The following is a 16,608-nucleotide window of genomic DNA, read 5'->3' on the forward strand; positions in this document are numbered from 1 at the left end:
CTTAACACCTGTGTGTATTCCAATTTTACTAACATTATTCTTGAGAATCAAAGATAGACAAAATTATCTGGATTGAAAAAAAAATCAAACACTGCCAACGTTATTGGTAGAAATCCCATCAACAGGGGAGAAAACTTGATTTTGGGAAACCAAAATTAGGAATTTTGTTCTGCAATAGGTTATATATGATGAGTGTTTAAGAAGGTGTGAGGTCGAACATCTATATTTAAATTCTCATACTCACATTTCAACAAATTCATATCAAATTTTATATTATGCTAGAACCTTGTCTTAATTAAGATTCCTATTGATGTGATGAAACACCATGACCAAAGAGCAAGTTGGGGAGGAAAGAGTTTGTTAGGCTTACACTTCAACATTGCTGTTCATCACTGAAGGAAGTCAGGACAGGAACTCAAAACAGGGAAGGATACTAGAAGCAGGACCTGATGCAGAGGCCATGTAAGGGTGCTGCCTACTGGCTTGCTTCCTTTGGCTTGCTCAGCCTACCTTCTTACAGAACCGAGGACCAGCTGCCCAGGGATGGTACCACCACCATGCGCTGAGCCTTCCCACATTGATGACTGAGAAAATGCCTCACAGCTGGATCTCATGGAGGCATTTCCTCAGCTGAGGCTCCTTCCTCTGATGACTCTAACAAGTTGACACAGAAAATCACCTAGTACAAACCTCTTAAGAACCTGCTCAACTATATAAATTCAGTTAATACAAAGTTTCAGGGAAATGGATGATTGGATCTTAGCTCACCTTACGTCATGTAAAGCTGACTTCTTTCTAAGTTTCATCTGAAATTCATATTTTACAGGGAATTTTGAAGAAATGGCTTTTTCCCCAGTCCTGATATATGATTTTCTTGCTTTCAATTGGTATTTACATACTAATCTGTTTATTTAGAGTTTAAATTTGCTATTGTTTACAATTTGGCCCCATCCAGGCTAAGCAGATACTTTCCCACTCTCCCGCTCTGTAGCCACTTATATTTCTTTTTAACACATCAACTTTACTGTGTCAACTTCTGAAAGTCCAACCATGTCCTACTTTCTGGAAAATACATAATAGTATAATTTGTAATTTAGTAATGGAAATTGAGGTGTCCTTGAATTCAACATTAATTAGAGGCTTGTATAATGCACAACCTATTTTTGACAGCCGCATGCCATTAGCAGGACACATCTAGCACCCTCTATAGAATTGGGTGAAAATCATAGGAAGAAAGCAGAGGAGTAGCATCCTGCAGAAGGAGCGGGGGAGCTTTGTGCAGTGCTGACGCAACAAGAGATTCTAACAGGGTGAATATGGTCAAAATGCATTATGGACCTATATGAAAATACCCATATGAAACCCATCAGTTTCTATAATTAATATGATCTAGCAGTATATTAAAAACCAAAAGCAACACTTGTATTTTACTTATTGCACTGGAGTCCTTCAGTGTGACTAAATACATATTAGATGAGAACTGAGCCTATGCCATTTTTTTTTACCATGTAAACTGATTTAAATATATGGACACATCGTTTCCCTTTCTAAATTTGAAGTGACCCCAATCTTTACAATAGAAATGGGGTATATTACATATCACTCTATAAAAGCTATACCATTGTGTGCTGTGTAATATTTTAAACCCAGATTTAAAGATGACTATACTTGAAGTGATTTCCATTTTTATTTTATACATGTTTCCTCTTTTCTTTATTTAATGTTTAACTGAAATAGACTATCATCTATAAAAGGCAAGGAATCTCATTTGAATAGTGTAAAAGGATTAGTCATTACTCATGCATAGAAAATTTTAAGGATTCAGCTGTGTCAGTGATAGATGGAAGACTGCTGAGAAACCATTTGGGATTTCTGTGATTAGGTTAGACAGGTCCCAGCTCCTATTAGTGAGTATTGCCTTGCTCTGTTACAGAACAGAGGCAGCTGTGGTCTTCAGCTCCCCCCAGGTGCTGCTTGCTTTAACCAAGCCTATAACATTTCAGCAAGCAAATCAAGGAAGGATTTGCAGACAGATGGCGATGCGTCCTATGCATTCTCATTTACATGCAACCTTAGTTTGTAACTGTACTTGAGCCATATGCATGGGGGTTTATATTCCCTTTGGACTGCCCTTAAATATTAGACATGCAAGTCAAATCCAACTTGGTCTATGTTTTCCTAATGTGATTTAATTCACTGGAGCTATGCAAAGTGTTTATCAAAAGAATTTTTGCAACTAAAATCTTAGCTGAGTGCAAAATACTGATACCAATCATAGGAAGTGTGAAGAGTGTTCCAGTAGACTCACTGATGTAGGACATTAAGTTTTAGTCATACTAATTAATAATCTGAAGTATTAATTAATAATACTAATAATTATAATTATAATACTAATAATAATAATAAATTAATATGTAAATAAACTCTGAATGGGAATTGGAATTTGTCTAAGCCCAAGGCTTATTAAAGTGTCTAAATGTTATTTAGATATAAATATACTAGCCACATTGTGTATTACTAATTATTTCATTATACAGTAAACTAAAATAACATATCTTGCAAAAATTCTTCTAATGTAACCTTACATGTTATTTGGTTTAATTTTATTTTCTCTATTTAAGTGATTTGTCTGGATATACATATGCGGAAGCCAGAAAAAGGTGTTGGATACCCTGGGACTGGAGTTAAAGATGTGAGCTGCCTCTCGGCCATTGCCAGCAGTCTTTTGTGGGGGTATCTTTGTGGATTTCTGTGGGCCTCTTTAGCACTTTGTTTCTTCCTTTTCTCATGTGGTCTTCATTTACCATGGTCTCCTATTCCTTGTTCTCCCTCTATGTTCTTGATCCAGGTGGGATCTCCCGCTCTCTTTCCTTTGACCCTCGCCGTTCATAGCTCCCACTCATGTCCAGGCTGTTCATGTAGATCTCATCCATTTCTCTGTCATTGGGTGATCCCCATGTCTTTCTTGGGGTCCTGTTTTACAGGTAACTGTAGTAGGAATCTTAAAAGTTCTTATTAATAAAATCAAACCTGAGGCAAGTTATTGGGGTCCATGCTGGTAGATCAGAGAGACAGAACAAACCACAGCTATCTCACCTTGCCAATTCCTTAGCTGGTCTTGTTTCCTCCGACTGGAAGCTTCTGTGTCCTCATCCCAATCGCTCTCAGCTGAACTGCTGCTGGAAAGCCTGAAGCTTAACCAGCCATAATCTCAACCAGCCAAATACTTAACCAGGCCAAAATGCTTCTAGTTTCTTGCCCTCGCGCCTTATATATCTTCCTGCTTTCTACCACCACTCCCTGGGATTAAAGGCTGGCTTTCTGGGATTAAAGGCGTGTGTCACCATGCTTGGCTATTTCCAATGTGGCCTTGAACTCACAGAGATCCAGAGGGATTTCTATCTCTGGAATGCCAGGATTAAAGGTGTGAGTGCCACCATTTTCTAGCCTTTGTATCTAGTGGCTGTCTGTTCTCTGACCCCAGATAAATTTATTAGAGTACACAATATTTTGGTGAACACAATCCCACCACAGGTAACCTCACTGGTGATGTGAATAGCAGTCCAGTCATCCTTGTTCCACATCTAGTATCCTCCTATGAGTGAGTATATACCATATTTGTCTTTCTGAGTCTGGGTTACCTCACTCAGGATGATTTTTTCTAGATCCATCCATTTGCCTGCAAACCTCGTGATGTCCGAGAGACAGCCAGGACTGACCTACTCTGGTGATGGGATGGCCAAACACTCTAATAGTTGTGCCAGATGTTCCCATCCAAGGACTGAGGAATCTGGATGCAGACATCCACGCCTAGGCCCCGGGTGGAGTGCTGGGAGTCTAATTAGTGAGAAAGAGGAGGGTTTATATGAGCGAGAATTGTTGAAACCAAGGTTGGATAAAGCACAGGGACAAATAGCCAAACGAATGGAAACACATGAACTATGAACCAAAGGCTGAGGGGCCTCCAACTGGATCAGGCCCTCTGAATAGGTGAGACATTTGATTGGCTTGATCTGTTTGGGAGGCATCTAGGCAATGGTACCAGGTCCTGGGCTCGCTGCATGAGACAGCTGTTTGAAACCTGGGACTTATACAGGGACGCTTGGCTCAGTCTGGGAGGAGGGGACTGGACCTGCTTGGACTGAGTCTATCAGGTTGATCTCAGTCCTCGGGGTGGCCTTGATCTGGAGGTGGTGGGAATGGGGGGTGGGCTGGGGGGAAGGGGAGGGAGGCAAGAAGGGGGAGAACAAGGGAATCTGTGGTTGTTATGTAGAACTGAATAGTATTGTAAAATAAAAAAAAGGTAATATATATATATATATATGATGTGAGCTGCCAGGAAATTAAAACCTGGAAAGGCATCTAGAGCCCATAACTGCTGAGATATCTTTCCAACTCTTACACCTTCTTTTGCTACTTAGTAATGGATCATTTTCAGTAAGGTTTTGTGATACTTAAACTAGATGTGTGTGTGTGTGTGTGTGTGTGTGTGTGTGAGAGAGAGAGAGAGAGAGAGAGAGAGAGAGAGAGAGAGAGAGAGAGAGAGAGATCCCCTATAAAAATAGTATGTATTAGGTAATTATAGCTAGTAAGTATAGTTATTTACTGGGAAATTTAAATACTACAAGTGAAAATGAGTAGAATGTATACATAGAATCTATTTTCTTAAACTAGTGAGTCTTGAATTGTAGTGACTTAAATTTTCCTTCATATTATGACACTCAATCTAGTTTATATAATTTTGTGCTAACATTGACTCACAATGAAGCTAATTGTAAGGAGAGTTTATGTCATGTTTTCTTCTTGAAAATCAAATATATAGCAAATTATTGCAATGTAGTCCCCACACACTGTTTAGTAGAATAGATTTCTATAAATTAGCTCTATCTGTGCTTGGTTACCCTTATTCTAGACTGCCAATATTTTCTCTAGCTTTGATATCCCAATCTCTTGTAATCATAATTATACATCCCAATTTTTTTAACTATCTACCTATAAAAGAGAGGATCTGGAAGTGATCTTTCTGTGTATCACTTATTTCACTTAATGAAATGCCCTTTCGTTATATTCATTTTTTTTTTTTACAAAAAAGATAGGGTATTAGTTCCTTTCTGGCAGAATACAATTGCATTGTGTATATTTAACACATTTCCCTCATTCATACAGGCACTGATGAGCCTCTAATTTGATTTCATATCTTGGTTAGTATGAATACTATGCAAATGTATTACATCCAAGATGTCATTTCCTTTGAACATTAACTAAGAGGTGTGACTGTAGATGATAGGATAGACTTACTTCTAGTTTTAAATAAATATGTGATGACAATGGTTGAAAGTGTACTCATCAAAGTACAAGTTAGTTTAATCCCGTGGCATATTATAAAGACTATTCATCATGATCATGGTAGATGCAAGATTGGCTCATTATACACCAATCAATAACAGCATAAAAAAATTGAATGACAGAAATGTAGATTATCATAATAGGAAAAATACATCCACCAATAATAATTAATTAATCATAGGGTGAATGTACCTCAGTACAGTGAAGGATACAGATTACAAAAGAGCATCCAATATCTTGAAGACTTGGGCAAATTTAGACCAGTAAAGAGATGTCTATTCTCAACACTGTTACATATCACACTAGAAGTCATAGTTCTAGAAAGCTTAAAGCAGTGAGGTGAGAAAATTTAAAAGAAGAAAGAAAGAAGTCAAGTTTTCCAATTTACAGATAATATTACTTTAGGGGATGTTTCTTCTTCTCCTTCTCCTTCTTCTTCTCTTTCTCCTCCTCCTTCTGCTTCTGCTTCTTCTTCATCTTCTTCTTGCAATTATACCATAATTACTTCATTTCTCCTTCCCTCTCTTCACTCCAAACTCTCTCATATCCTCCTCCTTGCTCTGTTTCAATTTCATTTTCCCCTTTTCATTAATTGTTTTCAGATACATATATGTGTGTCTATATATTTACAAAAAATAAAAAAAACAACTTCTCTGTCTGTATAATGTTACTTGTATGTATTTTTGGGGCTGACCATTTTTATTGGTTAACCAATCAGTTTGCTCTTCCATGGAGAAAACTATTTCTCCCTCTCTCAGCGTTCCTTATTTGCTTGTAGTTCTTTGTGTATAATTGAGGCTTCTTGCATTTTAATTTGTCCATCTTTATATATCTATTGGTGTTGAATTAAGTTTGGGATAATATGATTGTATACAAAGGAAGCTTAAAGGCTTGGTTTAAAGACAAGTAAAATTAATAAGCAAAATCTGAGAAATTGCATGGTACAAAATCAGTACATAAAATCATTAACATGTATACACATGAATAAAGAATTTTCTGGGAAGGAATCATGAGAGACCTACACTCATTGTAGATGTAAATATAAAATAACTATGAAGAAAATTAAATATGAAAGTGAAAAAATGTCAGTGAAAATTACAAAGAATTATTGAAAAAATTGAAATAGGTACATGCATGTGCACTTGCACACACAAAAAAGGAAAGAACCCTTGTAATTATATACTGGAAGAATTAATAGTGTTATAATATTCATATTACACAAAGTGGTCTGCATATTCCACAGATAGATACCAATGTTATTCTCCATACATCAAAAAAAAATTAGCAGTTCATACTACAGAGAATGGACATTGGACATCCAGGATGATCTTTTAAAAAAACACTAAAAGTAATATAGTACCTCATTTCAAAACACATGAAGTGTCATATATATTGAAAATGTCATTGTACTTGCCTGAAACACACAGAGAGCTATAGAACAAAACTCATCCAGAAATATTCATATACCTATGGTTTATTGATTCTCAGCAAATGTGCCAAAAAAGCATTAGAGAAAGAACCATATCTCTAACAGACAGCATATAAAGAAACTGAGCAATTGCTTGCAGAATAAACTTGGCATCATCATTCATCACATAAAAATAAAATTAATTGGATTGATGTCCTTAATGAGACACTGTGATATATAAATCTACAAGAAGAGAATCTAGGTGAAAGACATCACTGTAGGGCAGGACTTTTCCTTGAGACCCTGACTCTTAACACAAACTGAAAAAGAAGTAGACAAAGGGGAACCTGAAAAGATTTCACTCAACATGAGTAAAGATACAAACTACACATACGGGGAAAAAAACTTACAAACAATTCACCTGACAGATTAATTTCCATAGTTGTAAAATAACATAAAATACTCAATAAAAATCACCACCACCACAAATAATCCAGATGAAAATAGCTCTTCTGAAAGGGAGGAATTCAGGTTGACAACAGACTCATGAAAATAATTCACATCTCCTTCAGACATCAGGAGAATGCAAGTCAAAACATCTTAATATATCATTCACACAGAGGCTAATTAGCATTTATCAAAATGACAAAATAGAAGTGTCCTTGATGAAAGGTGAAGACTATACTTATCTGTGAGTATAAGAACAAACATTTACATATTGTTGTTAAGTATTATGGAAATAACTAAAGAAAACCACAACCAGTTAAAGTGCAGCGCTGTTGAGCCATGTTACAATGCATACATCTACAAGAAACTTCCACACCAAAGGCTCAGTGAACATTTCAGAAGAGGAGTCAGAATGATTGTCATCACTAGAGGTCCAGGGAGACTGCCATGGCATTGTGTCTTCTAGTAATGCCAAAAGCTATACCCATTAAGTGTTCTCAACAAGACTTCCCAATATGAGCTGAACAAGGATGACATCAATGTACATGATAAAGTGGTCAGGAAAGGCCCATGAGGCCTTAACTTTACACAAAGAACCATAGGCAACTGAACCAAATTGGGAGAAGGGAAGGCTGTCTTCCCAAAGGAAGAACACACCAATTGGTTGTCCAGTGCCAAATGCTCAGCCCTGAAAACATACATCCAAATGACATTCTATGGATTGAACAGATTAAAATTAGGAATATATATCTATAAAACATTTAGTGAAAAGAGAGGCCAGAAATTTGAAAAAGAGTAGGGAGGGGTATATTGGGGGATTTAGGGATAAAAAAAAGACGGTAGAAGTGTGATTATATTATAATCTCAAAAATAAAATAAATGGGACTAAATAAATTAACAAATGAAATTAAAACTGCTAATGAGACTACAAAGAAAAGGGGGCCCTCATCCACTACCACTGAATGTAAATTATTGCTATCAGAGCAGCGTGGGACAGGACAGATGGCCTAGAGCTTTGGGGGATATGTTTAGCTCAAAATTTCAGTAAAAAATTCCTATGCGACCTTTTAGATTTTATAGGTCAAGATTTTTTTTTTTTTGGCATTTTAACTGTCTTTTAATGTCTTGTCATAAACATTATAAACTTAATACCACTCAAGTTTATGATAATCTGTGATAATATTGTGTTTGTAATTACCAGCACTTTTCTGTTTTTAGTCCCTTTCTTTTCTTTTCTTTTTCTTTTTTTCTTGTTTTTTTTGAGACAGGGTTTCTCTGTGTAGCTTCCCTTTATTTTCTATGATCAGTCTTGTTAAAGTTTATCTATTTTCTTAATCCAACAAAACTAGCTTGTAATTCTATTGATTCCCACTAAAGACTATTTTCTGCTTGGATGATTTCTGCTTTCATCTGTATTATTCATTTCATGTGAATATTTCAGGCTTAATTTGTTATTATTGTTCTACCTTGTTTTAAATGAAAGCTCAGACTATCGATTTTCAAATGTGGACACTTACTGCCATGTTTGCTAAGAAGTCTTCCAAACAGTATTTTCTTCAAAAGAAAATCTATTTATTTGTTTATATGTGAGTTTGATTGCATGTGTTTAATGCACTGTGTGCATTCATAGGTGCCTGTGGAGCCTGTAAGATATCAGATCCTCCAGACCTGAGTGCAAGTGATTATGAGCTACCCATTGTGGTGTTGGGAATTAAACCCAGATCCTCTGTGAGGACAATAAGCATTGCTAAGCTGTGATGTGTCTGTCTAGACCCTTCAAACTGTACTTTCAGTTACTTCATTTTTTGTTATATCCATTGAAATGCCCTTATGATTTATTCCACTGGCACATTATTTATTAAAGGTATCTTGTCTATTCTGTTACAAACAGTAGTTTTTTAAAATGGATTTTTCTATCATTTCTTTCTAATTACTATAATAGGAGATAAGTTTTTGTGTCAGTTTTATCCTTATTAATACACTGAAGATACTCTCATCCACCATGTAGTGGAACAAGTAATACTACATATATACTCAAGAATGTAATGTGTATTTTGCCACCTATGATTAGTGTGTTCTATAAATACTATGTCGTATTGTTAAAGAAAATGGATAAAATATTCAATAATGTATCCTATTCCTATCTTTGCAACTTTTAGATATAATGATGTTGTAATCTCTATTGAATATCTATTTTGTTGATTCTCACTTTTGCCTTCACTTTTGCCATTTATTAGCTTCATGAATTCTGAGGTTGTACTTCTAGTCCATTTACACTTATGAGCAGTGTGTATAACCTCCTAAGTCCCTGTATTCTTCGCACTTAAGGAATAAACTCAGTCAGTAAGATTCTCTCTGTGCATACGTGAGGACCTGAGACTGCCACTGGATAAAAGTCAGGTATGGTAACCTGCGCTTGCAATCCCAGTGCTTGGGGGTCAGTGACAGGCAGCTCACTGGTCAGACTGTATAGTCAAATCAGTGAGCAGTATACCCCAGGCAGAGACCTACCTCAGAAAACGAGATGAGACCAGAATCTGACAGCCGAGGTTGGCACACACCTTGTACACCTAGGCACTGAATGCTGTTTTGTTTAGTGGCTTTGTTTTGCTTTGTTTTGTGTGGGATGCAGGGAAGCGGGGAAGGATCCCTGCAGGCAGGAGTTGGCGAGAGCTGTGGCTTGGCTGTCCTTCTACTCCCACTTTTCCTCATTCCTGAGTGTTTGGAGGGACTTGGCCAGGAACTCCCACCACCATTAACTCCACTATGCCATGCCTTCCCTGCTGTCATAGAATGAACCATTAACGAACCACCATTTTTTTCTTCATTCTCCTGAGCTAGTCTTGTTAGGTATTTTGTCAAAGCATCGAGAAATCATCTAATCTGGCTTTTCAGCTTAAGGATAATACAAAGATCACTCCACAGTGACCTTTTATAAATCAAACTTAGGAAACATTCTCCACATTTACCATTATTTTCTTTCAATAGTTCTTACCACATCCCCTGTAGCATTCATTCTGGCAGGCGATGCATGTAAACCTCTTTCTTAGTAAACATTTTGTTTTTAGCAGCTCTAACCTGACAAGTCTAAAGAAAAATTGCAAAGATAGTAGATGTGCACTTTTCAACTCCTGTTTTTTTGCTCTCAGAACGCAAAAATTGCTATGGTGTTATAAGCCTGAAGATATAAAGATACCACCGAGAATCCAATGTAAATTAGACAAATGTTTTGCTTTGTGCTTTGAAATCTAGGCAAAAAAAATCATTTTATTTTGTTTAATTTTTCCTTAGAGAACACCAAGTTTGTTGTGATGTCATACTCACTCTAAGCTAAGACACTCCGTGGACAAGTTAGTGCCTCTAATTAAAATAGAATGAGACTGGAGCCAGGGCTCAGTGGATAAATTGCTTTCTGAACAAGCTTGATGATTGGAATTAGAATCCCCACAACCCATGTAAAGTGTGGCGTTCACATAATTCTGTGATACCAGTATAGTGATGGAGGCAAAGACATGATAAATCCTGGAAGAACATGGGCCATCTATGCTGGTGCATGAAGATCATTGCCCAAGGTGGGGTCACTGATATTCATATATTCCACAGGGCATATGTGTCCTGGATACACACACACACACACACACACACACACACACACACACAAATATATCTTACACAAAACAAAGACAAAAGCAGAAAAAATAATCTTTCACATGTTTAAGGCTCAGAGCTTGAGATTTCCTCTTTAAGGTTTATTTATTTTTATTTTATGAATATGGGTGTTTTGATTTTATGTATATCTGCACCATGTGTGTGGAGTGGCCATAGATGACAGAATAGGCTAATGGATGCTCTGATTCTTGAGTTATAAATTGTTGGGAGGCATCGTTTCAACCCTGAGAACAGAGGCTAGGTCCTCTGTCAAGTGTTCTTGACCTCTGAGCTGTCTCTCCAGATCCACTCCCCAGTCTCTGATTCTGTGGACATTGACCACTTGTGGGTATCTGTATTATTCATCAACTGCTACAATTAAAAGTTACTCTTACAAGGCTTGAATGATGCAAGAATCTATGTGTATAAAGATAAGTCATTAAGAGTTTAATACTATATCCATTTAGGAGAATAATAGTAAGTTCTTTAAGGCCTATGACTTGCCTTTGTTCTTGGGTGTGATAATAGCACAATGCATGATTTCTCTTTCACAAGTCATGCCCTAAATCCAATCAGAAAGTGGTCACTCACATGACATTTGTGCCACTCTGTACTAATGGACATACCATATGAGGGTAGTGATTATTGTAGCTCAAAGCATTCTCTAATGGGTCAGGTTAATGGCTGCTTTTATTTTTGTTTCTTGGCATGCATAGAACCTTCAAACTGAAGCACGTCCAGCCCTAACAAGGTGTCTATATCACACCTCCTTCTCTGAAGGTTCATAGTTTATGTTGCAGGAGAGTACAGAGTGTAAGGGCAAGAGGGTGGAGATGACCACAGTGGAAGTGTTTTCTGGACACTACGTGACAGTGGTACCCACAAACTCACAGCATTTGTTTTTGTAATTTCTATAGTTTGCATGAGACCTGGGAAAGATAAAGCTATGAAAAAAAAACACACCAGAGAGGGGAGAGGTGGCTATGGAGTCTTACTCCTAGCCGAGGACCTATTGGCAACTGATGACTAGTGGGAAGGGTTAGATTTTTAAAACGTGGTCCTTGAGAGGCTGGCCACCCATGCTTCCTATTTGCCCTGCAACCCACGCTGGCGGCACTAGTGGATGAAGTGGATAAAAAGAAATAAGAGAAAGGAAAAAATGAGAAAAAAACTGATACATTTGTGAGGAAATATTGGTGGGGGTATAGAGGAGGAATTGGACTGGTGGAAATCAACAGTGAATTCAATTAAAAAAACATTATATATATATATATATATATATATATATATTTCTCAACAATAATTCAAAAAACAAAAAGAAAATTATAAAGTCTCAGACACCATTGGCTACAACCAAAACATTAAACAGAAGGAGATTTGCAAGTATGCATTTATATTGACTTTTAAAAATATTTTGGTTTGTTTGATTTCCATTGTGCTGAGAACAAGATGTTGTACTCTTTTTCCTGTTAATTTTTTCTTCCCATTAGAATTGTAAAACAATGATGTAACAGGTAACATTGAATTATATGAATCATCACTGGATGATTTGCTCTGGATGTCTTTGTGGCATAGTCAAGAATGAAAACTAAAATAAAAATGAACACAAATACTATTTTGTTAACAAGTCAAGTGGAAAGACACTGCAATTTTGTTAATAGGATTATAATGATTCATTATTATTAATGAAATTATAATTTAAAAGTCTTGAAATGTTAAAGTAATAAGAACATACAAAACACCATTCATTTTGAGACTGGACAAAAGATAGTGAAATTATTTAAAGCCCCAGTAATACACGTGGAGGAAACTGAGAGGATTGTATGAGAAGTTGAGGAGCTGAGAGGATTCAACTGCTTCTAATGATCTGAAAAGAAATCTGCCCTTTAAGGGGTGATGTGGCTTCCTGGAATATGGAACATTCAGAGGGATGTTAATAACAGTTTGAATACATAGTCCTGCTCAAGTATGATGTTGGCACCATGCTTTCATGCGTAATGAAAACTTTCAAGGCCGATGAAAGTGTGGGAACCCACAGTGACTCCAGCCCTGGCTCAATTCCATCTTCACCTAAGGCCATAGAGTTCAAGCTTATTTTTGCTCCTTAAGGTTGAACAGCAGGTTGATTGGATTTGCCCTAAAGGGCAGACTGTGTTTCCCTTGAAACCGGTAAAAGTGAAACAAAACTCTCCACACAGCCGGAGGAGCCACTAGATGAGGAAGCTTTTACAGAATTGTTTGGTGATGATCAGTTTGATCCCGGTGATGAACCTGAGCATAAGGAAGAATCCGCTAAGTACTGTAATGAGTTTTCACTTCCCCAACATCTGACCATGAATGTTGAGAAGCAAAAACCTTGTGATGAGACTAAGGAGGCGCTGAAGGGCTTGAGAGATTTAGAAGTTTCCCTTTCACAAAAATTGGAGACTCTGCAAGTCTCCTCTTCTTGGAAGGACACTCTTCTTACTACTGTAGTAGCTGAATTAGAACCTCCTGGGGTCCCCCATCTATGGTACAAAGGCCTCCCGGAGCATGGCAAACACTCACAGAAATTTGTGGATCAAGCTATACAAAAGGTTAGAGATCAGTTTCCTCAAGTTTATACTATTCATTATATGGATGATATTTTGCTTGCCCATGAAAATGAAGGAGTTTTGTCTGCAACATGTGGGAAGCTTCAGCTGGGCCTTGCCTGTGCAGGGTTATTAATTGTCCCAGAGAAAGTGCTAAGACAGCTGTCTCTTCAGTATTTGGGACATATTTTGTATCCCAAAGAAATTAAGCATCAGAAATTGGAAACTAGGAAAGATAGCTTGCAAACTTTGAATCATTTTCAAAAATTATTGGTGGATATTCAATGGCTGTGGCCATATTTGAAGTTGTCTACCGGTCCTGAAATGGAAGGCTCTCTGTTCTACTCACTTTGGTAGTGTAGGAGGACTGGAGGCAGCCCAGGCCCAGGGAAGCTGAGGTGGGAAAGGAAGAGATTATTGCTCATGAGGAAGATGCAGTACCACGGCCTACTAAGGGAGGCTCAAACCAAGTGGCCTACCTTTGCCTCCTATTCTAGCTCCTTTTCCTGAGGAAAGAAGAGCAAGGCTCTGAGAATAATTTTAAAAGAGCACATGGATGTGTATGTGTGCATAAGTGTGTGTGTGTGTATCTAGTGTGGACTAATAAAGGCTTCTTGAATCTTTTCACCCATGATGATCTTTTATACTGATACAGGTGAATTTACAGATGAAAAATCAGTAAGGAATTAATTACTAAGAAGCTAGTTGCTATACGTACTCACCATCTGACAAAGATGAAATTATATGCGAAGCCAATAAAATGCATGTTTTTTTAATATTTATATAAGGAATGAAATTTAGGCTGAATATTTGATACAGTAGGATGCAGAGCACCATCAATGTTTTCTAAGTTGACTGAAATTCTGATTTTATAATAAGGAATGCTGAGAACATGTCTTTACATAAGGAGGTAGTACAAAATGATAGAAGTATGCGTAGGGATATGAGAAATTATTGGAAATTCTCTACTACTCCAAACAAAAATTCATTGAAGGACTCTTGCTGAAATCCAAGGCAACAATTCAAATAGCAATTTTAAAAAAACATTCAAACAATGCAATCTACTAGTGTGCTATTTTGACACTTACTGAGGGATGTCAGTAGGAAAATACTGGAAGATTTTGTTTTCTGTAACTAAACCATTATATTTCTACAATGGAAAACTTTGAGTAGTAACCACTGTACAATTGGTACCTCACAGTAATCTGGTAGCTGAAGCAAGGTGTCTCAGGTAGCATTCCTTGCTGTTATGTGGTAAGAGGGTATGTTCAATCTGCATGTTGTATGTTCAGAGCCAAAGTTGAAGGGACTTTGCAGGATGCAGCATAGCTGAGTGTTTCAGAAACAGGTAGATTTACACTTGCCAACTTTTCTTCTTTTGGCCATCATGCTTAGTGTGGATCCATAGTCCACAGTTTGAGAAGCTAGTAATGACTGATTTTAGTATGGAAAACTAAAGGAGACACCAAAGCCCTACAGGATCTCAAAATAAATTATTATCATCCTAAAATCTTAATAAAAAAATAAGGATACCAGAAAAGCTTATGTTTCAGTAAACTATACTGTGAAATCGTCCTGTGCTGTTTAAGCTTGCTGAGAAGTGTATTCTGAAAGCAAGGATTGCCTTTAAATCCTAGATTCTGGCATGTGGATTTCAAGTGTCATCCAAGATGTCCTGTTCTGAGCCAGGGTGGTCCTTCAGCTAAGAGTTTTATAAACATTTTGATCTTGAGAACAGCAAGAGGAAATAAAAATAAGCTATTCTCAATAGAGGTTGCTATTTATTTCTCCATGCACGTAAGTGTACCCCTTGTATGTCTGGTGCTGGTGGTCAGAAGAGAGCCTCAGACCTCAGAAGTGGCCCTGTGGGTGCTGGGATCCAAACATGAGTATTCTGCAAGAGCAGCAAGTGCTGTTGTTAATCACTGGGTCACCCTACCAGCCCTAAGGTTACTATTTCTTTATCCCACTGTACAGAAGTGCCTCAGTGGGAACAAGAAGATGGAAACTCATCTGTGGATAGAGTGCTGGATTTTGCTGGAAATCGGCCATTCCAGAAGGGCAGCATGACTGTTACAGTGTGGGTTTTCCAGACAATTTCTGAACACACAACTTGATGATATGACTTGTGTTTGCTCTTATTCCGGTCACTTCTGTCCTTTCTGTTGGCTGTTGTAAGCATCTGATTAGATGATGTATTACAATATGTCTGGTGCTTTTATGTAGCTGCTACTTAACATTTGTCCATTTGTTTGCTAAATAATAAATTCATGTATGTAATACTATTTTTTTTAAATCTTATACATATATATTTGCTGCTGAGAAATGTAGACATAAATAAGACTCTCTCCCCAGAAGCCATGTGTCTCATGCTGGTCACTCCACTTTTCACAACATGTGAAGTGACTACTAAATTCATTTCATGCCCCTTCATGCTTGTTGGGTCTGAGGAAACACTGAAGGAAGATCCCAGACTCAAATAGTAAGAAAAAAGAGCATTTATTATACCACATGCATGTGGGGTTGCTCACCTGTACAAAATGGCGATGACCCTGAGAGAGAGACATGCAAGCTCCTTTTAAGCACAGCTAGTGGGAGTTCCAGAGTCAGCCACCTGATTGGTTAGTATATTTTTAATTGGCTGAGGTTTAGTCTTGTCATTTTTGGACACATCTGCACAAACTTGGATGTAACTCAAAAGAGGGCTGCTGGGTTTGTCCTTGAGATACTGTGAGACTGACTTAGACACTCTGTGCTTGTTCTCTCCCTGCACCCTGAATGTAGGGACCTTGTTTATAAATGGCCCTGTGTTGGAAAAGATACTTGTTTACCTGCTGAAGGTTGTTGTTCTGTATGCTGTGAATTTGTTTCTCTGATTGGTTGATAAATAAATTGCTGATTGGCCAGTAGCCGGTCAGGAAGTATAGGCAGAACAAGCAGACAAGGGGAATTCTGGAAAGAGGAAGGCTGAGTCAGGAGTCACCAGCCAGACACAGAGGAAGTATGATAACAAGGCAGAATAGAGAAAAGGTACCAAGCCATGTGGCTAGACGTAGATAGCCACAGATAGAATTATGGCTTAATTTAAGTAAGAGCTCGTCAGTAATAAGCCTGAGCTAATGGCTGAGCAGTTTTAATTAATATAAGCCTCTATGTGTTTACTTGGGGGACGTGAGTGGGAGAGAT

The 16,608-nt window shown here is 37.5% G+C and overlaps 1 pseudogene; it reads left to right on the forward strand.

Moving 5' to 3' along the window:
- Positions 1–11,682: 11,682 nt before the first annotated feature.
- The window catches only part of LOC114692438, a 172,477-nt pseudogene continuing 167,551 nt past the window's right edge, over positions 11,683–16,608 (forward strand).

The sequence above is a fragment of the Peromyscus leucopus genome, chromosome 11, assembly GCF_004664715.2.
Source record: "Peromyscus leucopus breed LL Stock chromosome 11, UCI_PerLeu_2.1, whole genome shotgun sequence".
NCBI classification, from domain to species: domain Eukaryota; kingdom Metazoa; phylum Chordata; class Mammalia; order Rodentia; family Cricetidae; genus Peromyscus; species Peromyscus leucopus.